Source organism: Cuculus canorus, chromosome 11 (assembly GCF_017976375.1).
Source record: "Cuculus canorus isolate bCucCan1 chromosome 11, bCucCan1.pri, whole genome shotgun sequence".
Taxonomy (NCBI): Eukaryota; Metazoa; Chordata; class Aves; order Cuculiformes; family Cuculidae; genus Cuculus; species Cuculus canorus.
In genome coordinates this window covers 12,762,464-12,790,245 of record NC_071411.1, presented here as the reverse complement: position 1 = coordinate 12,790,245, position 27,782 = coordinate 12,762,464, and the positions used below count along the sequence as shown (strand labels likewise).

The following is a 27,782-nucleotide window of genomic DNA, read 5'->3' as shown; positions in this document are numbered from 1 at the left end:
GATGCACTCAAAGCATATTCTGTATATCAGTTTGATATCTTCTGTTTGACATACCTCGTGCAAGCCCACACCTGACTATCACTAAAGCAGAAGAGAACTGCAAGTAATGCACAAAAAATTCTAATTCATAAAAATGCCTTCCAGAAAAGATTAGATGGAACAATCATTTGATCCAGCACAGGAAACAGCATATTTCCTTCAATGCACATGGAAGGATCTCTGAACTAAGGATTCTGGTTTTGCTAAATGACCAGAGACCACGACAGTATCTAACATCCATGTCTGGGGAGGATGAGGACAGTATATTTTGATTCCTTGCTCTTAGTTCCTGATTATTTGGTAATGCTGAGTTTACCAAATGTTTGTTTAACTTAGAATGTTTCCTTAATTAAAAGCAATCTTTGGAATAGAAATACACTGTGTGGTGTTTTATTTTGAATTGAGAAGAGGGGACAAAAGGAAGCCAAACTAGGCTATTATAGAAATACTCTACACTGAGCAAACAAAAAGATACAGAGTTTTCATTTTTTGTTCAATCTTTTCAAATGAATGCAAACTTTTTTTCCTTGTCATTTAATTTTAAATTAGTCTAATCAGACATCTGCTAGGATCTGTCTGAATTAACAAAACTGAGCACAAATCTGATATGAGCACTCAAGCACTGCTTTCCTCAAATTGCATTAACTCACATGGACACTCTGTGGAACTAATTGAACATCCTTAGCACAATACTCTAGACTTCCTGATTTAACTTTATTATAGTCAGATGAAATAACAGTATAGAAGGAAACATGTTGCTAAGGACTCGGCAGCATACAGTTCTGAAGTGGTTCAATAAAAGCAGGCTGCTTATCCTACTTCATTATCTCTATTATTGCTATTTAAGATGGAAAGAGAATATCCTCACAAGTCAGAAAAGCCAAGTTTGTTTCAAAAGTCTTTGTTTTCTTTTGAATAATAAGGCACAGCTTACTTCTTAGAATTCTAGTGGATTATTATTCTTGCCAGTACAGGGAATTTTGATACTGTGGTGATCTCCTCTTCCCATGACACAGTATGGTTGTATTTTTTCAGCATTTACTAAAGGTTTTGAAATGGTGTCGAGGAGCACTCTGCTGATCCTGGACATACTCTGAACTAAACAACTTTGCAAAATTCCTGAAATTATATAGGAGCTCCATTCAGTAACACAGAGGGTCATTTCAGGTCTATGTTTCTGTCTGATCCATTAGATAGGACTTTCAAAAAAAGATTGAAAAACTTGACAGACTCTTCATTTGTGTGTTTGTGGGTTGATACTCACACCAATATAATGATCACCTGAAAATCCCACTAATTTCAGCAGTCAGACTGCTAGTTTATATCTACATTGAGTGATATTTTAGTATTGGTTTAAAAAAAAAGTTCTGAATAAAGAGACAAGTTTCCTTACTTATTTTTAATCAACTGGGTTTTCTACTGAGAATTTTAAAGGTATCTAATATTTCAACTTGCAAATTCGATAGGTAGAATAACCTCAAAATTCTGTGACATACAGTAAAAGAAGCATTTACCTAAGAGGTTAAAACTCTTGGCATCTTCATCTACCACTTGGTGTCCATGGGCTTTAGAGGATAGGCTAAAAGAGAAGCTTTCATTCTTGAGGTATTCCTGTTGCTCAGGGTTACTGCCAAAGCTGTATAAGGAAAAAAACTGTGACTTTTCATGAATTTTCCAGGTATCCATAACTCTAGCATCTCTGTAAGGAAAAAAACCAAACCACAAAAACAAAACAAAAATAACCACAACCAAACCTGAGCCTAAATGTCCCCTTTTTTATGGATAATGTGAAATGAGGAAGAATCAATCATTGGCAAAGTAAAAGATGTTTAATATTGATTGTTTTTCTGAAGGATGAGGAAGCGTTTCTAACGGTCTTTGGGGGACATGGGGAGGGGATATCTTATAGATTTGTTTTCCACTCTGTATTCCCAAAGAACTAAGGAAAAAGATGAGGCTATGATAGATTATAATTCTGCAAAGAATGACTAATGAGTAGCTGAACTACCTTTGTAGCAATGGTGAAGGAAGTAATAACCAGAGTAATTGGGTTTATTGGGCTTCTGCTTAGCACACATCCAGTCCTCTCTTAAACACCCTGTCCCTTCAAATCACTTTTATGCTCGATGTCTTTCCTTTCAGTTTTATTATGCCTGACTTATTTCATGAAATTTGACCTTGTATTCTTAATCTCAACTACTTGTTCTGAAGAGTTTATCTTCTTTATTTTCCTTCAATAACTGTTTTGTCAAACAGTCCACATAAGCATAACATCTTGGTCTGTAATGCCAGCCTCTGTCTAACTTGGACAGTGGGTAGACATTAACATAGACCAAACAGCTCAATTTCTTCTTCTCAGAGAAGCCAGATGAAGAAATAATACTCTAGGACAAATTTTGTAGAAACATATGACCCTTTTACACAAATCCCAATGGTAAATCTGTGATAAAATTAATTACAACATCTATTTTCAACTAAATGTCATTTTTTTAAACAGGTAGGGAACAGCAAGAGTTATATGCAAGTTAGAAAAAATAGTTACTGTTTGCTATGGTTTTTTTTTTTTTTCTAAAAAGCTTTTAGACTCCTACTGTGAAAATATGTCTCTGCAGAAACATATTCTTGCAAGGAAAAAAAATCCCACATTTCACATTTCCTGTCAGTGACATTCCGATTCCCCAAGAACAAACCAGACATTTCATTCAAGCCTAATGACACAGTAGCTGGTTGTTCCTTCAAAGTGGGTGGTTTGCATAGTGAATTTACTTCTCTTGCAACATTATGTCATGCTGTTTCAACAGGATCTCCCTTTGGGGAAGTGTTTTCAGACCCCACTCACGCTCCCAGCATATCTGGTACTTGTATTCACAGATTTCCCTGTGGTGGCTCATTTCACAGTTACTGCAAAGGCATGGCTCACAGTTTCTTATTTCTACTACATATGCTCTGGTCCAATTTGGCATCATTCCCTCTTGAGGGAAAAATCATCATCCACACAACGTTTGGTCTAAATATTATTGTGTCTCCCCAACAATAATTTGAATGTTTTGTTTATAAGATAGATTCTTTTTGGGAAAGAGAGAGGAAATTGTAGAGCCAGTCTGTACCTTCCACCTACATAAAAGGGAAACTGTGTTGCTTGCCTCCTTTCTGAAAGACTAAGATGAACTGATGAGAAATATTGCTAGAAGAGCTAAGCACACATTCGATACTCTGTTCGCTTCATAGTTTTTTTCCCTCCAGATCTTTGCACAAAGGAAAATAAATAAATAAGTATGAAATCCACCCAAGGCCTGAAAATTGCCTTCTAGTTACTGACCTTCTAGTTACAGACCATGCAAGGGCATATAAATAAGACAACCTGCAATTCAGGGAAGGACGAGAAAGGTGTAAAGAGGTTTCAGAATGTTATAGTGGCCACGTTTGCTCTTCACCCTTTAAAGTGCGGTCTCTTGGGATGAGCTCAACTTCCACACAGGATCTACAAAGCAAATAGTCCTACAGGTTTTGTGAAATGGATATGGAATCCGTATTTGAAAAGTTAGGCACCTTCGCCTGCTCAGCTACAAAGCATACTGTTTCCAGTCAGGCAAGGGAATACACATTTGCATTTTCTACATAAACGTATTTGAATTGTTATATAGTTTCAGTGCGGATGAACAACATATCACTGTCAGTCAACTATGGCAATTCAGCATTTTTCGAGGATTAGCATTGCTCTGGCTGTGCTTGCAACTGTGATGACAATCGTAATGTGGCCAGGTCTGACGCACACCCCTGACAATTAGGCTCAGTATAGTTTCCTGCAAATTAATAATAATAATGAATAGATAATATAGTAAAAAATTCCAACATATAGGCATTATTAGAAGGCTTAATTCATCCTAGAACATCACTTTGAAGTCAGTAGGTGCAAGGCAGGGCTCTGAACACAGGCTGGCAAAGCCCTGCTGCCCCAGGAAATCCCAGAGGGGTCTCATTAGCATCAATTTCCCTGTTACAGAATCTTCAGATGGGACATGAATTAACACTGGTCCTGTAGGTTTTCAAACATTGTGTGTCATATTTCAATGGTTATATGCACATCATTAAGCACAGAGTAGAAACAAAAAAGGACTTCTAATTGAGAAAATAACATACAATAAAAGAGATTAATCTAGTTTTGTGTAACAGATTCTTAAAGTTTTTATATTTCCTAGATTCACTGTAGCTATTCAACGAGTAGAGTCTTATAGTGGCCTTACTGCTTTATTCAGAAAATCTTGAACTGAATGTCTTTTGCTTTGTGCACTAACATTCTCCAGCTCTGTTAATAGAAAGATCTTGGCACTTTTCAAATCCACAGAATCTGGCTGCAGCAGAAATAATACATACAAGACTAGATGCCTTAAATTACAGAGAATAACCAGCAAAGGTAGGAAAAGAGACTGAGGATAATAAGTACAATAGTAACTTATTAGGCCAACAGGGTCAACAGCTAATCTTGCTGCAGTCTGAAAAGGTTATTTTAATTCCAGTAATTGGCCCCAACCACCATCAGCAATTGATGTGCTGCCACTTTTATCTGCTTGCTGCTCGCCATGTTCATATGCAGCTGCACTGCAAGATGAACACAAATTACCTGCTGAAGTCAATGAAAGTGATTGCTTCTGCTCACATTATTGATCAGTTGTGTTGCTTATACAAAGCTTCAGTCATTGTACCATCTCTAGCTTATTGAAGATGAGTTGTCTGTAGGTACCACAGGATACAGAAAGCCAGGGAACAGGCTAATTATTATTATACTGGCAATCATTATTATGATTATTTTTCTTAATGACTAACATTTATATGACACTGATCACGCAGTAACCCTACAAAAGTCTGCAAGCTTCACAAAGCATTTCACAAACTCTTTCTGAGCCTGAAAGCACTATTATTACTTAGCAACTACTTGTAATGTGGCCTAGGGCCAAAAGGAAGATCAGGAATATCTTTAGTAAGTGTCATACAGGCACATTTTGATGACAGACAAAACATCATGTCTATCTAATTTTAAATACACAGATCACTGAATAGAACCTACAGCTGTACTGGGTATATGGGGGAGTCACAGTCATGGGGTATATGGGGGATGTGCTATGGGTTTCCAGTTTACCAGCACCGTAACTGAAAAATCAAGAAAGTCACTAACAAAGGCTGCCGCAGTTCACAGGCACTCGTGCGTGTGGGTCAGCCATCTGAAGAACCACCTTGGTCGCCCTCTCAGGAGGCTCCTTTTCATTTTCAACTTTTCAGGGGTTATAAAGCTCATAGCACACACATTCAGTAACTTTGTTAAATGGAGTGAAAGTAAACACAGAATTATGCTTTTGCATGAATACTTGAGTCCCATGTCAGATATAGTTGTCATCAACATTTTATATTGGATTTCACTTCCTCAGTGGAAAAATAAAAAAAAAAAAAAAAAAAAAAGCTGACAGAGATCTATGTACACAACGTTTCTTTTAGTGCCCAAACAACCTCTGCCTGAACTAACATACTGTCTTTACAGACCCATCCCTGCCATCACAGACATGTTCTTAGGTACCTGCATCTTCTGCTGGTTCTAGATTTTAGGTCCTGTTCCAAGGAACACGTTGTTATATAACTTTTCCACTGTTTAGCACTAGAAAAAGAAAAAAAAACAAATGCATGTAAGTGTTATTAAACTACCTTATGAAATGCAGAGTAATAAATAATCATATTATAGATCTATAACATTTAGATAAAGTTCCCAGAACTATAAAACCTCGGGGATAAAAACTTCATATATTATAATATTAATAACAGGAGCCTAAAAACAGAGGGGTTTGTAATATAGGGAGCTCCAATGGACATAGGTTCATCTGCCTTCATAGAAGGAGTGTCCAGTACAGAGTCATATTCTGTTATGCCCTGTGAATTTATAATTCAAAACTTTAACTGCTTCACCACCCTTTGTACCACAAACAGGAGCACAGGGAGTTAGCAGCAGCCTGTTTCAGAATCCTGGCTTTTCACAAAAATAGGCCACCTCTAAATGTCTTTTCTTCCCGGTGCTTTAACTTCACATTTGTGTGCTATGGTGGAAGAAATTAATTACAGAGATTTCAGTGGAGCTGAGAGCTCTTCACTGGAAAGCACCTTACTATCGAGTGTACATAAAGCAGTCCAAGAACCTTGGACCCACTCCAGGAGTAATGCTTGTCTCCTTTCTTTATAGATACTCAGAGAGAGCTGCCCCCACTCCCAAAAAATATTTCAGGAAATTATTTTTTTCCACCTGATTATTTGGCCAATTCCCCATAGCAGAGGTAAGAACCACAACATATGCATTTTGCAGATTACTGATCTCTGCTATCCTTGTACTTGTAGAAAGGAACTCATTTTCTACTGGAGTATTTCAGCCTAAACAGCCACATAAAAAATAAATTAAATTAGAAAACTCTGTTCAGCAAGGAGAAATTTAGCTGTCTATTTTCAAGGCACACATGAGATAACAAAACTTTTAAGTTTTACTTTGTAAACTCCTTCTCACTGGCTTAGCTAGGGGAAAAAAAACAAACTAAACCAACCAAACACACACCCCCTCACCCCCAACAAAACCAAACTGCCACAAAGGGTTTAGAAGATTAATCTAATCTGAGAGAAAATCTGAGTAGTTCTTCCATTGATTCTCAATAAGACCAGTGACCTGGTAACTACTCCCATGTATCAAAGAGAACGGAAGTTACTTCCAAGTTTTGGTAGTTAACCAGTCCTTGGTGTTTCAGGGATTTTCATGGCCTTTTCCAGAGGACTTTCCTGAAGGATGGAGAAGGGGAGATGTTCTACAATTCCCTCAAATTCCCCAGTTTTCCCTCTTTATGTATCACACACTCAGCTTGTATAAACTGGAATAGCTCTCATTTTGCTATTTGATCTATATTAATTTCTTCTATCCGGGGCTTTGGCTGATTGGTCCGTTCTGGAGATCAATACCAAACTCCTCATTGCTGTCCATAGGTTTTTGTGACACTGCATTTGATTTTGTGTTGATTCTGTCCAGTGGGAGCCCTCTCTACCAGGAGACAGGCTGCATCAGTGTTACTAATGACATTAAAGTTGGGCCAAAGTTTTGTTCAAGAGACAGAACACTGCATCGATAGTTGCTATTGCAAGTGGTATAACATTCCCGACCTAGGTATGAAGTGCAGGAAGGACACAGCAAGGACATACTTTTATATTATCAGCAGGAGGCAACTGACAGCTAACAAAATATGAAAGAGTTGTTCCAAGGACTAGATTCATTGTGGATTTTGTCCCACATCTCTTTATGGAATTGGAGTCTTATGAAAAAACAGACATAAAACAATCTTTGTCATTCAAAAGTGTAAGTTGTCTGATAGATCATGAAGATGATGGACAGTTATCTCCTTAGAAAAACCTGATGCCTGACAAAATGATGGACAGAGTGATTAATGACACGATGGGATTATGACAGGTTAATGAGCTAAGCCTATCCCAGTACATGAGCAAAACACCATCATGACTTTTTAGGCAGACAAATTGCTATTCTCCTCACACGCTACTCTTACAGTTTCTACTTTTGCAACAGAAAACACCCTTTCAAATGATTACAAGTTTTATCTGGCTACTCAAATTATATTTACAAATCATCAACAAGCTTTCCTCTTGATCTTTGACTGAATGTATAAAGCCAAAGGTAATTTCTGCTTTTGATCATGCAGCCATCATATTTAAGTCTCTGCCCTCTAAACGATGCCTCAAAATCAACAAAGGCTTCCTCTATGTCATTACGACAAATGCACACACTTGAGCACAAACTTACAAGCTGTGCAAACGCAGGCGATTCACCTTGCTCAGTGCCCAGTGCCAGATGCTTCTCAGCACATAGGACCCACAAACTGTTCCTTTCCTTCAGCAAACCACGATGGAAGGGATAACTTTGGTTAAATACCAAGGGGAAGCAATCCAAACAACTGGTAGAGGTTATAGACAAACTTTTGGTTAGGATATCTTGGGACTTAACGTCTTAACACCCATCCCTATTTTAGGTTGTCGTGCATAAAAGTCAAGTGGCATTTATTTTCGATCATAGAAGTTAAACTTAGTTGTGATCAACAAACTAGATATCTGCTCCTACTGTTCTTACAGCTTAGTTTAATACCAGCTAAAAACTTTTAAATTATGCCTAAGGTGCGCAGCTTTTCCTTCAGAAGTATAAGCAAGATAATACAGCTTGTGCACGTGCTTAAAAGCAGAATAAACTAAAGTTTTGTGCTGTTCTGTGGCTCTGTTCAGGTTGCATTGTGATAAATACCTAAGTAGAACATAACTTCCTGAATTTATCAAGTGAAATTAGGATGAAGCATATTATGAAACTTCAAAACAACAATCTCAGAAAGCACTTACAATAAAATGAGGTATTTATGAGTAATATAAAACAGTGATTAAAGATTTAACATGTTGTTTTGCACTCACAGTACAGCTATTCTGAAAATCTGTAACATGCTTGTAGGATTTATAATTCCTTATGGAAAGAATTATAATTCACTTTGAAGAAATTAAGCCCATTTGATCTTATATAATTTCAAAGAATTTATTGAAGCTTATTAAGAGCAGAAAATAGTTGTCATGAAATCAGTGTTAGATCTTATGATAGATAATGAAAAGTATTTTTTTGCAAAAGCATAAAACCTAACACGAACTACTATTAATTTAACTGGAATTTAATAAAATATCTTTACTAAAGCAACCACGTTTTTAACAGATAAACAATAAATAATCTCTTAATCCACAGTCTAGAAACTTTTCCATTAACATTACTATGCCTTCCCATTTACCATTCAGTATATCTATTATTTTCATCTGAAACCATTTAGAACTCTGTCAAAAAACCCCATAATTTTAACATAAAACACATGAAGCATTCAGATGCATATTTGCATATAAGTTGAAGTTATATTTCTTCCACATATTATAATAAGCTTAATTCTATCACCTGTATTCAAAGAACGTAATCATCTAAGCCTAACCTTCCCAGATATTGTGGCACTAAAAAACGCAGAAAGTTACTCAGTAGGAGTTTCAAAAGCAGCTCCCTGATTAACTCATTTTAGCAGCAGTGCTTTTATTTCAGTAATACAAACTAAAGATACACAGGCAACCACACATGAAAATAAATGTGCTCTAGATAGGTGTTGTGCACATAAGCTCCTTTGAAACTTCCATTTGACAGGTCTTTATATTTAGGTGCATCACTACTTTGAAAATTTAGCTCTTAAGCTTCTGTGTTTTCATGGACTTATCTGCGAAAGAAAGTTAATCCCTGACTATTGTAAAGGCTAATGAAATGAAAGACAGCGTTGTTACTCATACACTAGAGCAAAAGGTTGTTTAGCACCTGCAAAGACCAGAAACAGGACACTGTAAATGAAACATAAATGTATTGTGTCTTATTGTATTTTTAGGAAATTAAGAATTGATATATCACAGAGTTCAGAAAAAGAGGAAGAATTAATGAGAAGAGTATAGTTCTGTTTTTCCACCAAATCTGGCATATTCTGGTGTAAAATATTAAAATCTAAAAAACCTATTTTTTAAAAAACAATTAAATGGAACTCAGTCAGGCCCTTTGTTCTCAAATATAAGTAAAATAATTGTTATTTTTACTAGTTATACCCTTCCTTCACTACTTTGCTGATACAGCTATGGTTAAGGCAGCAGCTGTGTCCTCTGTGTATTTTCAAATAAGCCAGTAAACGCTATCTCTCAGATGTCCTATTAGTCCCAAGAGCAGAAACTGGGATGTCAAGGTCTTTGGAAAAAGAACAAGTCAGAGCATTACCTTGAATCCCTAGAGATCTGCTACAGGCCTTGCTTAGAGAGAGAAAGTGAGAGATTAGGGATAACAGAGATGATGGTTATGAGGAATAATCCCTCTGGACGTTTGCCTTCCTGAAGCTTAAATCCCTCTCTGCTTTCCCCTCCAGCCTCAAATCACTTAGGACTGGTTCAGCATCAGCTTCTGTAAATAAACATCATAGGGTGGAAAGAGTAAATCCTTCATTACCTTTTACGAGTAACTCCTTTGGTGACCTTGAAGCAGTTACACAACCGTGTTTCACAATGCACCGAGCCATAAGTGGGAGCGAAATGAGGACCACACTCAAAGCCAGCTGCTACAATTCATCTTGTCTTTCTTTAGTAGACTGATTGCAATACATGTTGCAAATAGATTAGTTTGTCTGAGAGCAATCTATTTTTGGTTCCCAATTTGTAATCTGAAATTACAAAAATATTGTTTAAGGGAAATGTGAATGCAGGCTGTTGAAGTGTGATATTAATGCCACTTCAGTCCAAGTCGATATAAAATGAGATATCCCTCAGGCTTTTGAGAAACGATCTATAGGAAGAAGTGAAGGGTAAACTCAAGTGCTTTGTTGGAAGCCGACTCTGTGTTTGCCATAGAACAGGAGAGGTGGATCTCTCTAGAGCTTGTGCATCTGTCAAATAGGTCTAACGCCTGAAAATGGCTTTGCCCAGCATTACCCACCCTTCCTGCCCACGGTCAGTTGCCATTGCTTCCCTGGATGAGCTCAAAGTAGTCTGAAACTTAAGCTACCCTGTGTAACCAGAGCGCAATGCTGTGTGAAAGTGATCACCACTGAAATAGAACATATGAATATTTTGAATAGAAGAAAATCAATCCAATCACATGTAATATCTATCAGTTGAAATATCATTTACTCTGGCACTCTCAAGCACTAATAATAGGCAAATCTGAACTACTATCTCAGCTTTTCTGCCATCTTAATTTTGTGTACTTTCAGCTGTAGTGAATTACAGTATTTTTAGACTCTGAAAAATAACATAACTCTTAGACAACGGCATGAATATTTGTATATGGAAAAAAAGAACAGCTGCAGCTGAATTATCAGCTACAGACAGAAAAACACATGGCATCAATACCTTGAGAAGTACCTTAATTATTTTGCTAGGCCTGGCTGGTTCTAACTACTCTATATGGAGTGGTCTCATGAAAGTCCTTCAAGGTAACCACTGTCTGAAGTACCATATTTAATCCAAATACAACTGAAATAATAATTTTGCATGAACTAAATCCACAGAATTTCTTATGAAGACTTTGATAATTTTCTAAAAGCATACTTGAATGCTTGTAATTCCCTGGTACCTTCGACTTGCCAACACTGGTTATCCATCGATTCCTCTGTGTGTATTAACTTAAGAAGAGTCATAAGGATGTAAAGAGCTACCATTCAAGTCTCACTGTCACTGAGACAGCCAAGTTTCTCTACCACTATGCTGGCATTATTTAAAAACCATAAAGAACAAGACGACAAGCAGTTGAAGCCTTTTTTCCTCTGGCTTACTTGACCTTTTCATAGTTGGCTGAACATTAAGAGAAAACTCCACATTGTACCAGGCGGAAGGATACAATTGATGAAAGATATTGCCTGAAGCAGTGGTACTTTTCCTTTCCCCACTAGATGCATTTTTTGCTGTCAATATACCTTACTCTACTTTTGTGTGTATTCATTACAACCACTTCCCTGAAGTCACCAAATTCTAAATACCATGCGTTTTCACTTCAAAACCCTGAATAAATCTCAATTTATTCTTGAATACAGAGCTTTTAGTCTCCAAGCTTTGTCCTAAGTGAATAAATCAATTTCTATCTAAGTAGCAGTGTCTTTCTCTTGCTGTTTAAGACTGCAAGAATAGCTACACATACTCTACTCAGAAAAAAAATTCACCTCCTTGGGTACTTTATAGACTTTGGTGTCAACTGGATTACTAATTTATCCTGTCATATCAAATTCATCTTGCCTCAAAATTCACTCCATTGTGTTCAATGGATCAGAGATGAACTGCGAGTAATTCGATAGAAGGTCACATTTAGAATAAATAGTGTATTACAGAAAAACAGTTGGAGAAATTAATAGAATTAGTTTGGCTGTGGGGAAAGATTTCCATTCAGAATTTACTTTCAGAGAAAGGCCTGAAGTTTTTCAGCTTTAGTTCACAACTGTCCCATATTCACAAAGCTTCAGTCATACAGTTTATTTTTCATTATAAAAACGTAACTGACACATCATAATACATATGTCCAAAAGAAGTTTTGTCTGAATGGTACAGAAATCAATATACTCTTTCAAAATTGCAAAATTAGCTAAGCCAAAGCTAAATCCTTTCTACAAATCCTCTTCTACAAACACTCAAATATGCCATTTTGGATTCAATACAGCTGTTTCTATTCCAAACAGCTTACTGTTCTCAGATCATTGTGGCTTTTTTTAGATCAGTAAAACATAACAGAACAAACAGAGAAGGTAAAGAAGACCAGCTGAGTTGCAATCTGAATCATTTGTTGATACAAATAAGATTTTTGCATTATTTTTAAAATGCTGTCCCTATCATCAAACTTAATACTGTTAAAAATTCAAGAACTAAAAAGAGATCATGTTTTCTAAGTTCAGGGTTATCTAATTAAAATTTTTCTCTTTTTCCTTTATGAGGGATGAGACACACAACAAACATCCACAATTAAAACCTTATCTTCCATGGTAAGCCTACACTAATACTATATGACAGAGCTTGCAGGATACAGATAAATGGTAAAGCAATGCTGGCAGAACAGTCCTCAAGTTCCTTTTTACTAGCAACATTTAATGGCCTTTACACTTTCGCAATGAATTAGATGCGTTCATGTCTGACACTTAAGAAATTAACAAGACACAAATCATCTGTAAAAGACTTTTACTACAGTGACAACTGATTTCAGCTGTCTTCACTTGCAAGGAAGAAAATTAGTCTTTTGTGAGCAGCCCTGAAAGTACTGAGCAGGAACCATCCTTTTACATGAGAGCTGGGAATTCAGCAGGAGCACTCAACCCTTCGCAGAATCAGACCTTTAATTTTCATTCTGCAAGAGGAACTTGGAAGAATTTGCTTTAGCAGAATTTATAGAGATGTACTTTATATGCACAGTCCATAAGACAGATGAATAGCACTAGATGTTTACGGTATATTTAAGTACACTCATGGGAACCATCCCAACTCAATTCTGTAATATCAATTTTGTTATATATTTGCTGTGGGGAAGATGTTAATAGGCTGTTAAGACAGCCACTAGAAAAAAAAAAAATTGTATCAACTTCATAAATCCTAAAGCATCTGATTTCAGTTTTATGTTTATTCCTTTTACTAAGATATCCAAAAGAAGAGTTAGATTCCCAGTAAATGTTTTATAGGCTACACTGTTTTATAGTCTTAAAATGATAGCACTTGGTAGTTAATTTTGTTTCAACAAAAAAAAAAAAGCAATATTATGCCTATATCACGTCCTCAGCTTAACTGCACATTCTGTTCCCATTGCTCTTTAAGGAATCATAACTTAAAGCCAGGATTTTCATTTGCCTCCCTCTTCTGAGTTTCCTTGAGCAAAACACTTCTTCATTATGAACCAACTTATTATACAAGGGAGATTAGACTGCAGGGGGGATTATCCTACTAAGGTCAGCGGAATCATTGCCCTTTACCCACAGTATCAGGGACAAGAAAGACAGCCCAGATGCATCAACAATGCAGAAAACAAAAACATGCAGGAAAAAAAGCAACAAGAACCTGTTCAATGGTTTTCACCTTTGAAGAACTTGTATGTACATTTCTACCTACCCAAGGCAAATGTGACTTTAACCAGGAGCACACAGACAGGCAAGCAGAAGCAGCAGGTTTGCTGTGGCAAGGCTTGTGGCAAGTGCTGAACCCAGAGATGATGGGAAGAAAGGTCTACTTAATTCATAATATCAGTAACCACCTCAGGAAAACTGAGCTTTGTCTCCTTGTCCATTTATACCAGATGAGGACTTGGCTTTTAGCTTTTAGAATTGGCTGTGGATGAATGGAACAGTGAGTGAAATACTAAATATGTACATTGCAGGTTTACATCATGCTCACAATACCTTATAAATTACACAGAAAGCTCTCGGCCAAATTATTAGGTCTTTTTTTCAAAATACTTTCAAGCCTTTTTTTCAGCAATACTTATAGATAACACAGCCTGATTCTGCATACATTGGACGTTGTAAGTCACAGATTTAGTCAGTGTAACAGAAGGATCCCTTGAGGTCAAATCACACACTCCTTACTTGATAACACTCTCCCCAAATCTAATGTTTGTGGCAGTTTTTCCTTTCTCCGCAGACTGCTTTAGGATGTTTGACAAATTTAATTTCTTAGTTGTTAAGATTTAGGGGACACCATGCAATGCAAACTCAGGTGAGCTTTGCAAAGCCTTTGAAGTCAGAGATTTCCAAGAGCCCTTGTACCCCTTTGCTCCCTATGGGAAACTTACATACTCCAATGAAAGCAAGAAAACAAAGCAATTCCACAGCCAATTGATAATAAAACTCAGTGACTCAGTGCTCACTACATCTGGAAACAGTAATGAATATGAGAGATAAGTGCTGCTAAAAGAGAAGGAAATTTGCGATAAAGCACACTATTTGTAGCTACCTGGTCCAGTCTCTTCTGGAGTATCAGCTCCCTGTTTGCAGAGAGGAACTGTCGCCTTATAGTGAAACACCACACCTTCTAAGCAAAAACAATTTCCTTCCCTGTTCCAAAAGCACCTCAAAACACATTGAATGAGATGGTTTGCTTTCAGAGATAATTGAAGGAATTGGTCTGTGAGGCAAGTCGAGTTAAAGAGGGTAACTGTCTTGTCTTTACTTCCTCCTACTGCATTTTCTCCATCTTTTCTGCACAAGTTCTTCCTTTTCTGCCTCACCACAGAGTAAGCAGCAGTTCCAGTTCTTTGGCTAAAAGGGTGCTAACAGCAACTGCTGCACTACTACATATTTTTAGTTCATTCCATTTTGTACCAGACTATGACCATAGCTGTCAGGGGATAGCAAATTTAAATTCACACTAATTTCCATTTTGGGACACAATTTAGTGGGTTGGGCTTTGTTTTGCTTTATTTTGTTTTCCTTTTACTCCTTTTCAATAGCCCTGTTTCCCAGTTGCCCAGAAAAGCTGTACCACCTTCGGTGCTGCAGTAATCCCTGTGCCTGGCACCTGCTCCCTGCGGTGCGGGCAGGCTCTCGGGGCACGATGGGCACTGGGAGATCTCACTTTCCTGTCTCTGGCATATGCCGCTGTTCTGGGACAGACATTTTGCCGTGACCTGATGTCTTCTTCCAGCAAAGCACAAACAGGCCTCTGCCTGGGCATTTTTAATCTCTCCCCCCCTCATCAGACCAGGGATGCTGCAGCTGAGCCATCCCTGCATGGACCTCAAGCGTTAGGGCAAACCTTCACACTAGTGTTTTACAAGTTCTCTCTCCATTGTATACCTACACTACAGGGAGAAGTTCCTGGAACTTGGGACTAACCTTCTCCCCTGAACATCAAAATGCTTGGCTACTGGTCTAAAGAGAAATGGAAATATTTTTTGAGAAGTGCATTCCTTGAACATGCATATTCTGTTACTGCTTCTCCCAGTTTACGTCAAGGGTAATCTCGAGCTACGTCCAATGCAAACAAGCATTAGCCTCTCCAAATGCAGACTGTGCCCTGCCTGCCTACCATAGGAAAACGCCCAGCATGGTTGAAATCAGTGTTTATTTCTAAGGAAAGCAACAATAACACCACAACCATCAAGGACTTCATGCAGTATTCATTATTAATAAAGTATTCAGGTCAGTAGTGACAGGAGAACATGCAACCTTCTTTGAAGCTATGAAGTTCAGTCCCCCAAGCCAATACAAAAATCTCATTTAGCAGCGTTTGGCTGTGTGATGAATTGGGGGAACTTGTCTAAATATGATGTATGAATTCCATTGTGCTTTTACGAACTACCTGTACTCTTACATCTTGTGACTCGATGTTCTGTCTTATGACTACCTTTTATTGTATTTTGCCTTATGGTTCTTATCCTAAGGACACAAGAGAATAGTTTTGGTACATCTGCTCTTAAATAATTGGCAGTTAAGGACTACAAGTTGCTGAACAGACCTAATCTGAGGAGAACAAATGACTTATGGCACTCTAGATAAGCCAATTTCCTTGCAGAGACCTGGGATTTGAAAGGTTGTGCTCTACCCAGAAGCAAAACAAACAGATGAGATATTAGCAATACTTCTTAAAAGACGCATATTCTGAGCCACTTACTGTAGGGACTTGGAATGGAAGTCCACTCAGCAGCAGTACTTCTCACTTTTAAGCTGTGGTCGCTAACTTAGCGTAATACTGGAATTCATAAATACATGGGCAGCTTCAACAGGGACTGTCTAACACAACCCCACTCCTGTGCCTGTGAGCACCTATGGTTTCCCCAGGAGAGCAGGTCTCCTAATGCTGATTGCGCTGCCACCTCATCCCAGCCACAGGACAGCCGAGCAGAGATCACCAGCCACACCACAGAAACTCCCTCTGCAGCGTGTGCTCTGTCTTCTGCAAATTCTGGCAATTCAGCCAACTATTCCAATGCCGTTGTTCATGGGGTCATCCCAGCCATGGCTTGGGGAAGGAGGAAGTCAGTCCTACTGAAGTCATGGCCTTTGAGAACCTAGCTTGATCTACATGCCCAGAGCCTTGTATAAGATATACTTCAACAAAGTCCACTGCACACCAAAAACTTCCAATTTTTAAAATAGCTTTTGCTACACAAATTCAAGATTCAGATCTGTAACTTAAGTTTCATTAGCAAAATTATCAGTGAATGGCTTTTTTTTAGAATGCAGTCAGAGCAGAAAAAAACCCACAATAACCAGAAACTCATTTTCAACATCTGTGACCGAGAACATGCATTTGCTTATCTTTTATTTCCTAACTTGTCAAAGATACAGTCAAAGAAGGGCAAGAAATCCAGCCATTATAACTGATAGAGGGTAACAGTCTTTAAAAAACTGTTCAAGTGTGTTACTGCTGGACTACTTACATTATAAGGCTTCCATGGTTAAATAAACAAATAATATTTTATTGCTGACAATTTATACAGGATTTTATGTTCCTAACAAGATCTCTGAGCCTTATAGTCAGCTCATGAAAGAGGATGAGCTGACAGTACAAAGGAAGAGCAACAGCAGAAAACAGAGCATAAATGATAAAACAGAGTTTGAAGCCAAACAGCAGTGGATGGTTTTGGCACAAGCATCTCTTTCATGAGAGAACATTCCTCTTCGTAAACTTAGCCAGGAGCCTTTCAATTTCAGCAAAATGGAACCAACTCTAACATCTTTATTTCCCTTTCTGTAATACGATCATTTTGCCTCTCAAAAAGAAAAAAAAAAAGAAACAACAAACAAGAAAAAACAGCTCTGCTTACAGTTTAACTGGCTTCTGAAAAAAAAAAATTATTTTGAAAACAGGTGGGTTTGCTACCTTAGAAACCAATAAGAAATCCTAAGTTTTAAGAAACAGCTACATCAAGTTTTTGGAGACTACTTTGGAGACACAAGAGAGCCCCAAAGATGTGATAGAAAGACCAACATACTCAGTGAAGGTATACATACCTACTTCAAGGCCAGACAGACTAGATAAGGGGTTTTGCCAGACTACTGCGACCTAACATTTTGCTGTAATTTTACTTTGTCAGAGAGCAAAAAGTTGAGTTCTTGAAATGGATATGCCTGTCCGCTGCAGGAAAACGCTGCCACTGGAGGGAAGATGGATTTGTCATTGCCACATTGGAAAGTACTGTACCACAGTCTTTTGAGGGCGTTTCCCCTTCTGTGGCATAAGACAAATTAACTTGAAATAACATATAACTTACAAAGCAAAGCCATTTTGCAAGTAGAAGTTTCAGCTCCTGCAGCTTTCATGTCACCATTTTGTAACCCCAGAGGCACTGCAGACCCTGCTCTGTGAAGCACTGAACTTGTTAAAAAGGCCAAATAAATAAAATAAATGCATGCATAAACGAGTGACATTAATTTCAGCAAGTTTTAGTCTGGATAGGTTTATATTTTACCTTGATTCATAAAAATGCAAGCTTTTTTAATGCCATGAAGCAAAATAGGGTTGGGTTGGTTTTTTTTTTTTCAGTCCGTGGGAACACCAACAATCACTAGAAAGCAGATCTTTTTATAGAGATATATGTCTGCCTTAGTAGAAAAAATGGAGTGAACAAATATTACCCAGTAAACAATGTATGAACACATACATTTGCAATGTTTTAAGTGTTGTAGTAGGAGAGCAAATTTTCCTTCTGCTATTTCCTTTTTATACACTTTCATAGACTTTCTACCCTGTTCTGCCTGAACACAGCAAATATTCCATGAAAAATCTAGTAGAAGGCAAACAAATAGGGCTGGGTTGCTATTTAGCCCCAGTTGATAATTTGAGCTAAATGAGACATTTTAAATACGTAATTCTGGTAGGTTTTCTTAGATCTGCTGCAGCATTGCATTCCCATGAGAGGTCTGTAGGCAAGATAGAATTACATTTGTATTTATAATTTTATTTTATATAGAACAGGTAAACAAGAAAGGTCAAAAAAAAAAAAAAACAATAAAAAACCCACAAATTTTTTCTCTTGTAAGAGTAGGTTAACAACTATACCAGCCAACAGTCCAAACTCTCTACATTTCAGCGAGAAAAACAGCTAGTAAGACAATACTTTACCATAGAAAGCGTTACTTAAAGTTATTCAAATAATGCTACTTTTGAAATTACGATCCCCCCACCCCCACCAATTTAAAAAAAGTTCTCTCAAGGATCTAAAAAGATTACTGCAAACACCTTTTAGATAATGGTATGAGCCCCACACAAATAATTCATTTAGGAGGTTTATTTTTAACAATTCCTTTGCGCAGCAAAACTCAGAAAATGAAGTGCTGGGAAACTGAATATGAATAGCAAATAAAGATAGTAGAAGGACATAAAGACAGCTTTAATAGCCAAGGAACATTTAAAAATAGTAAGTTATGACAGACATCTTCTGTACAAAAACAACTCTATTGCAGGGTGACATCAGCTTCCACTAGAAGAGGTGAGATATTCTGAAGCTATTTTATAGTCTGTTAAAAGACATCAATTTTGAGATAATTTTAGGAGAAGGATCTGACAATGTTATTTTACAATGACTTTGTTTTGGTTGTGTCAAGTAATCACTGCAGATATAAGAACATGCCTGCTGTAGGCTGGAACATTTCAGTTTCAATGCTATTACTGAATACCTGAGTTTTAATTTAAAGAGCAAATGGGGTTTGTCAGAACTAAAAAGCAGTTATTCCCCAGGGAAACTGGAGTGTATATATAAGCAAATTAATGAGCGAACTACTTAAGTTTGATAATTCTGCTTCAGTAAGCCAGTATCATTGGGATATGACTGACTAATGTTAATCACAGGGACGTGTAATCATTATTCCTTCAGTATTCATAATAGAGAACTCACATACTAGCTTGGGTTGTAGGTCAATGCTGTATTTGTTATTTACCACTAAGGGACGATTGTACTCCTATGTTCCAACACTACTTAGCCCTGAAAAGGCTTCCCTGTAACTAAGATCCCATGACAGAAATTAGTAAGTAACCCGCGCTTTCACAACAGAAAGTGAACAGAGATAAAGGTCATCAGCAAAGATCTCCCCATTTCTTCCCAATTTGAGAAATTAATAAAGTAGGGCTGGGAAGAAGCATTCTGGCCTCTGTAAAGTTAATGGAGCTTTGATACTAACTTTATAGCACAATGGATAACTATACCGCAAACTCTAAGGTATGCTGAGCTTTTTTGCCTCTCAGCACAAAAGAGTGACTGTCTCTCATGGTGCTGCACTGCAAATGAGTGGAAATGTAGCCACCCAGCCAAGCCTTTCTTTAGTCTGAAAATTCAGATTATCTTTTAGGCTACCCTAACGAAAGCAAGTATGTCTTAGTTTAACCCCAGTCAGCAACCAAGCAGCACACAGCTGCTTACTCGCTCTCCCTTCAGTGGGATGGGTGAGAGAATTGGAAGGGTAACAGCGAGAAATCTCATGGGTTGAGATAAAGACACTTTAATAGATAGATAGAGGAAAAGCCACGCATGCAAGCAAAGCAAAACAAGGAATTCATTCACCACTTCCCATCAGCAGGCTGCTGTTCAGACATCTCCAGGAAAGCCGGGCTCTATCACATGTAATAGTTTCTTGGGAAGACAAACACCACCACTCCAAACGTCCCTCTCTTCCTTTTTCTTTCTCCAGCTACATATACTGAGCATGGCATTATATGGTGTGGAATATCCCTTGGGTCAGTTGTCCCAGCTGTGTTCCCTTCCAGTTTCCTGTACACCTCCAGCATCCTCACTGCTGGGGTGGGAAGAACAACAGAAAAGTCCTTGAAGCTGTGTAAGCACTGCTCAGAAGTAACTGAAACATCCCTGTATTGTCAACACTCTTTCCAGCACGAATCCAGAACTAGCTGCTGTGGAGAAAACGAACTCTATCCCACCCAAAACCAGCACACGTGCACAAAACATCTCCCATTTATCACGTCTCATCCAGGATCTTGCTGCAACTTTTATGGCTATAACTCATACACAGCAATCTGGTTCCAGTCTGAAACCACTGAGCTGGCAATCCATTTCCCACTGTTATTTGGGTTGAAAGCTAAATCTAAAAATGAGACTACTAATATATTACGAGTATGTACTAAATCTGCTAAGAACAGGCTGTCAGATAGCATTAAAACACGTGCCCTGAAGCTCTAGGTGGCATGGCAAGTGATCTGTGATACATGATAGCATTATTGACCTTTGAACTGCACAATTTATAGGAAAGAAAACATCAGGGTTTTTTTTTGCCTTGCACATAAGCTAAACCAAAAGGGGAAAAGTTTCATGCTGATATTGTAAGAAAAGTTGCCTCTAAAGCCTGCTAAAAGTGAATATTGTGCATGAATTCCTTGATACTAATTTTAAAGCAAATCCTATCTTTTTTTTGTTGCTTTCAATTTTTATCTCTATATATTCCATATAGATGTGTCAGTCTGTAGCTACTATGACTACTATGTTGCTATAACAGTTTTCACATCTAAACATGCTTCAGCTCTCCATCGAGGCTCCAGGACCTGCAGGATACAGATCCATGCCTGAAAATCCTGCCACAGGATCTTTCCCATGGAATGGTTAATATTGGTTTGAAGGCAATCATCCAAAAAAAAAAAAATATCTGCAACATAGGAATTTGGTTGAGCAGTAAACATCCATTGTAGTAAAGTGAAAGAAAGAAGAGTGAAGAATGAACTCCTGGAAACTAGTTATGCTGCATGTAAGTTCCAAGTCCCTTACAACTAGTTTTGCCACTGGGAAGCTTGCACAGGAAAAGCAAACTATAAGCAATTCTTATGGATCTTTTCATTCTTTCCATTTATAATGCACTAAGGACTCTGTTTTAATTCACGTTTCTTCACTAGTCCATGCGAACCACCTGCTTTCAGAAACAGACAAGCCATTTGGAGATTGTTCTGGGCACTGTTAAGATAGCGATCCATACGCCATGGTGGGGAACCCAGTGCCCTAACCACGTTCTCCATTGGCTCAACTGACTGTCACCAGGCCTGCTCATTATTTGCTACTTTTTGGAGAAGATCTAAGACGGGAGTCAAACCAGAAGCTCTGCAGATGGCAAATCCATTGTGGCCCATATCCAGAAGTCAAACGTGCAGTACTACCAGTAGCAGGGGATGAAACATAGAACAGTTTCATAGATACTACAAATGGCATCAGTAAAACCAGCGGCATTAGATAGCAACTGTCTTTTGGATGAATCATTTTATAGAACATAATTGTGATCTCGTTACGACTCCAAGCAAATAGAGAGACATTTACTGAGGAATGCATTGTAACAAAGAGTTCAGTTTGGCCTCATTTTTAACCTCAGAACATCAAACAGTGGACAATTATCTCTGATCACATTTCAGACCTATGTCCAAAGACCAAATCCAAATGATTAGTGATCCTGGACTTCATTCTGTTTCAGTTCACGTTGATATAAACCAGGAAGAGCACCACCAAGTTTCATCAGTGAAAGACTAATAAAAGTATTATCAGAATCATGTGTATGATTTAGGGTTTATTTTGAAGTCTGAGCACACTTATGCCACTGGGACATGTTTTCAGCAGCAGTAAACTGGTACATATTCACAGAAATCAGGGAAGCCACAATAATTTTGACCAGCTGAGCGGATGGCCTGTATTTTCAGAAAATATTGATTTGAGAATAGAATCTGAGAAGTTACTCACACTTCATTCTACAGGGAAGCTCTGCTTCTGTTGAATTCCATCTGCAGCGCTTTTACAGACCATTTTGAATTTTCTTGCTAGCTTTCCTGGTTTTTAAAAACAGTTTGCAAGCCACTTGCAGATTTTTTCTGACTGTGAAACTAGAAGAAGAAAAGGATTTAAAAGCCTTCAGGAAACATTTGAGGTAATCCAAAAAGATTGAAGAGTACAGATGTACCTCCCAGGATGTGAGGACTAATGCATGTAATAACTGTATTTCTTTAAAATGACTTTCTCAGGCAGAGTTAAAGGCATAGATGTAACTAAGGGACTGGATTCAGGCCAAGTGGTAATGGCTCTGCTGTTTATCTTTTCTTTTTTTTTTTTTTTTTCACCCCCCTCCAGCAGAAAGAGCAGAACAAGCATTTTACCAAGAGATTTAAGGTTTGCTTTCACTCCCTCTCTTAGCTAGACCTCCAACCCCAAACATTCTTGGATCACACAAATCAAAAACTAAATTGACTAAACCGCAGCAAAAACAGAAACCCACTGCTCATGCTATTTTTAAATTCTTTGTCTGCTAGGAAGAAAATAAAGATAGATAAGACAAAGTACTCTATATTTTAGTATTAATATATCAAAATAGGAAGAGCAAAAAAAAAATTGTTATAGAGAGTGCAATTTAGCAGTGGACACTGTCACCAAGGTGACAGGAATTTGTCTTACATAGAAGCTATTTTCTTTACATTCTTATCAAGAGCCCATGGAGCAGATCCTGCAACGAGTGTTTTTATTTTTTTCTCCCTGTTCTTCATATAAACACAACTCTGCTATGCTTATACACGAATCTCACCTGAAGAGACCAAAAAGGATACTCTGTGCATCCTCCTGCCCATGAAGGACTGTTCTCTGCTGTGCTTATCTACACTCACAATTAGGTGGTTAAAGCCCTAACCCATGCTGCCCTAACCCTCTCTTCAGTTCACATCTATATCCAGTTATTAAACAGGTAAGGCACATCCTTTCCCCTTAGATGGCTAATATGAACAATTAAATACTTACATAGAACTTATAATGAAGTTTTAGGGCCCTGCTCTGGATATTTTAAACTGCTCAAAAGGCAACAGCAACTGTTTCTACCCCTCACTGTAAATGCTGTTTGGAGTCGACCCTTGTGGAAAGCACATCTTGCATTCTTGCCTCGGCCAGAACACGAGACTAAAAAGTTAAAACAAAAGTAAAAAAGAATGCCTTCAATGCCTCAGTATTTTATGCATTTCTAGGCCTCTTACAGCCAATAACTTCTTATACAGGCCTTTAGAACACTAATTTACAGATACAGGTCTAAAAAGCCTCAAATATCTAGCGCAGAAGCGATTCAATGCTACGTTTGTTTCTATACTTATTCCAGTTCTCTACTAAGACAGTACAGTGAGAGGCCTTGAGCTTTGGCTAGCAGAGCAAACTCTTTTTTCCTCTACTCTTTTTAGCCATGCTATTGCAGCTTATTTTCCTGTGCCTTCCCCCAGGCTAAGTTCTGCCTTTTGGAAACCATGCTGCAGAAAGCAAAATTTGGCCTGTGTCCATCTTCTTATGAAGTAGTTTTCAAGGTTAACCACAGGAAAGGCAGATGAATTAGGTGGAAACAATCATCTGCAAAGACCTTTTTTTCAGGTGCTCTTCCCCATCCTGTCCACTTGCTCAGCATGCACTGTGACAGTGGATGGGCACTGTGACAGTGGATGGGCACAACACACTATTATCGATCAGCAAATTGGTCAAAGAATTTATATTTATGCAGTGCAATAATAATGAGGTCCACAACAAGACTTGCAGGGAGAAAATAAAGAAGAAAAGTCAAACTACATTCCTGCCAAAATCTCTGGAAAACAAAAACAACCCTATAATAAAATCCTCTTTGTAAAAGTGCTTCAGGGTGCCTATGTTCCAGAGATGGGAGCACAATAAATTAACTTAAGTAGTGGATGCCTAGGACAAAACCCTGTGGGATACCTGAGCCAACCCAACAGGTGGAGAAATCGAAAACAAATTGATAGCCTTGGGAAAGGAAATATTAGAACCAAGCAATTATAGTGCCAGACAGTCTAGCATGAAAGGCAAGGAAAGCCAACAATGATTTGCATTGATACAGCAGCGTGAGTGGTGCATGTCGGGTGATGTCCCCGAGCTTTGCACAGCAATGGAACATCACAGCGCACCACAACTGAAGGTAAAGAAGAAAAAAAATCCCACAAAAATCCAGACCAATAAAAACAGGAGACTTTTTTTAAGCCAAAATATAATGTTTTCTGTCATGTGGGAGGAAAGAGGCAGGCAGTCACTCTGAATATATGCCTTCAATAGTATCCACGCTCTGAGAAGTTCAGGTGAAGTTAGGGTTTTTTTGACATGGTTTGCACAGCACCCCTGGAAATCAAAATGTGCACAATGGTTTTGTTCTCCAGCAACAACAGAAAAAACAAAAGGAGGGGATCCCTTGTTACACATGCTGCTCCTTTTCCCCAATTTCATTTTTTTTGCCTCTATACTCTTGCAGCCAGCATGCTATCTAAATGCTGTTCTTTTGGCTCAGTACATTTTAATTTTTGTTCCATGTTATGTGATGCGAACAGGCACTTGGGCCACTCTGTACCTCAGATGTAGCTTTCAGGTGAGAGACAGATTCTGCAGAATCAACTCTTGACAGCTTTAAATTGTGACCTTTGGTTGAGTCATACCTCTCTTAGCAGCTGCTAAAAATTTGTGATTAACTGCAGCTTCAACATTGCTGCCAGCTCTGTGCTGTTCTCTCTCTATATATTGTTAGATTCTCTGCTTATATGTGCATTATTAGCACTAAGGTTCAGAAAAATACCACACTCCATAACTGGCTGCTTAAGGGCCTATTACAGGAGAGAAAAAGTGAGCAGATGACAAGTTTTCCACTTTGCCTCATAGGCTAGAACAATCACAGACCTGCTCCTGAAATAGTTTAGGTACCACCTTATCTCTGAGCTCCTGGTGCACAATCCATCCGTACACCTTGGAAGGAAGAGGTTGCCCTACAGCAGATATGCAGGGAAATGAGATTAGAATGCACCATTTCAAGACACAATACATGCTGTTCTCTCTCCTAAGGAACCAGGAGCTTGGCATTGGAAGTGTGCATCTAAAGCTTCCCCAGGAAAATCTTCCTCACAGATATATTTGAAAGCTTAATATTTTGAAAGCAGCTATCCAATAGAAAGTGCCAAAAAAGCACTCTCTATAATTACAATTTTACCACTTGAAAAGCTTGGCTATGTCATAGCAGTGGCTCAATTAAGTTGAAATGCAGGACTGCTCCTGGTGGTGCAACGGTTGTGAATAATATCATAAAACATTTCCTAGTCTCCTGGAAACATGCTGATTATGGGCACAAAGTACAGTCTATTTTCTTTCTGAGCACTGAGGCTCAACACATTCACTTATATTTGGAATCAGGACAGCTACTGTCTTTTTTAATACAACTTTATGTCATTTATGCTTCACATCAAAATAGCTCTGCTACAGGCAGCACGGGAGTAGATACTTTTGGGAGTCTGTTTACTTCTCAGAATAAAGTCTCAGGTAAAACTGCCATAGCTCTCTCCCTGAATGCTGCAAAATTCAAGGCACTTTGTGGGACAATGGGCAACTGAATCAAAGGGAGCCAGGAAGATCTTGCAATACTGCTGATTAGACTGCACTAATTAAAAAGGCCTGGGATTCAAATGATCCTACAAGAAGAAACTTCATGCAGACGAGACCCGATTTAACAGATTATTTCAGCAAGGCTTTCAGGACATTTTACTAAGCAACTTCATGCAAGAATGCATGCGAAGACCAGATAAGCAATTCTGGGTAACAATCGAAATGCAAGAGCAATCACCTCATCTGCTGAGATAGGTGAATCAGGGCAAGGGAACGATTTAAAAATCATTCCCCATGATACACAGCTCCTTTACAGAGACTATGGAAGGATTAGATTCACTAATTTTTACTCTTACAATGCAAGCCAAAGAGAAGAGAAAAAAATGTTAATGCAGTTGCCTGCTCATGCAAGTAGCAGATTACTTTCCTGTCTTGTGAGCAATAGACAAACACAGAGGTTAAACTGTTTTTGTTAAACTGAAAATTTACTATTTGATTTTTTTTCTGGATCTTTTTCCAGGATAGATTGGCTAATATCCATGAAGAAGTCAGAGGATTTATTGGATTTATGTTTTCATAATAAATAAGGATTTATTCCATCATCCTAAAAGGTTTAAAAATAAGGAAATACCATGGACTTCCAGAGTGGGCCTTTAAGAAAATGTTGTGTTCAGCTGATTCCTTCAAGTACACTCAGTTTAACTGCATTATTTGCCATGCTATGTAGCTGTGATACTTCACTACTACTTCAATAGAGTTGTCTCTACTTATGCTCAAGAATGTAAAAACTATACTTGGCACAAAATAAGAACAGTTAGACAAACCTCACACTCAATGCCAGTATTATTCTTTAGGTCAAATGTTCAGTGCGTCTGAATCTGGGCTTCACACAAGGATACCTGAAGGTCGTATGTACTATGCTAAACATTTCCAACTTCAAATGAGAATAGCGAGTGTGCTGTTCAGTAATCCCTCTAAGCCAATTTTTTTTGACAGTGATATGCTTCATTTTATATCCAAGTACTAGCACAGTGTCACACAATCCTCTACAGAGCAAAAACACCCGTTCTGACAGTTTAGGACAGTCCCTGAAAACAGTTTCTTGCAGGCAGAACCGTGCATGAGATTTGCTGTTACAGCTTAGTTCAGCATTGCCATTATCCTTGACAAGATATATCAGATAAAAACGTGCAAGTAGCCATTGGGTCTATGGTTTGCTCTAAGAGAAAGTACTGAACATGTTCATTTTGGCCATTCAGCTGGACAAGGGACCCTGGAGGAGCATAAGTACACATTAAGCTGTTATAAGGAGATATAAATCTCCTTTGACTGGATAGCCACTAGCCATTAAGTGGCTACATAATAAATGTTAATCATTTTAGACCTGATTCAGGATTAAAAGAGTCAGACTTACTTTTATGTTTTAAGTTGTGAAAGACTGTGGATGTCCTAAAATTGATCGGTTCTGTGCAAGAGCCAAATGGATGCTGTAGCCTGAAGTAGGACACATGCAACCCAGAGCAGCAGTTACATCACTATAGAAATTGAGTTTCAATTGATATCTAGATCTTCCCTAAAACACAATCTTCGGTTTTCCACATTTCTGCACCATGGAAGATAGTTCAGGTTCCTTTACAGATTTATTTTTCAGTTAATTCAGCACTGTAAAGATATCTTTAAGCACATTATAAGCTTTTTCAAAGACAACAAGGTAGGAGAAATGCGATGTGGTGGCGATTTGGACATAGAGGGGCAAGCTGTTTCTCCCTCCACTTCTCCATTCCCACTTGGGGCTACCCCTTCAGTCCATTCTCTAAGAGACGACAGAGGTGTTCTC

The 27,782-nt window shown here is 38.2% G+C and overlaps 1 long non-coding RNA gene across 1 annotated transcript in view; it reads right to left on the bottom strand.

The window, feature by feature from the left end:
- Positions 1–27,782, bottom strand: part of LOC128853317 (uncharacterized) — a 113,077-nt gene that overhangs the window by 19,340 nt on the left and 65,955 nt on the right. Inside the window, exons 8-9 of the long non-coding RNA XR_008451773.1 lie at positions 10,115–10,325; positions 5,609–5,686 (exon numbers count right to left, since the gene is read on the bottom strand). This is a non-coding gene — a long non-coding RNA (uncharacterized LOC128853317). The remainder of the gene's footprint in view (positions 1–5,608; positions 5,687–10,114; positions 10,326–27,782) is intronic.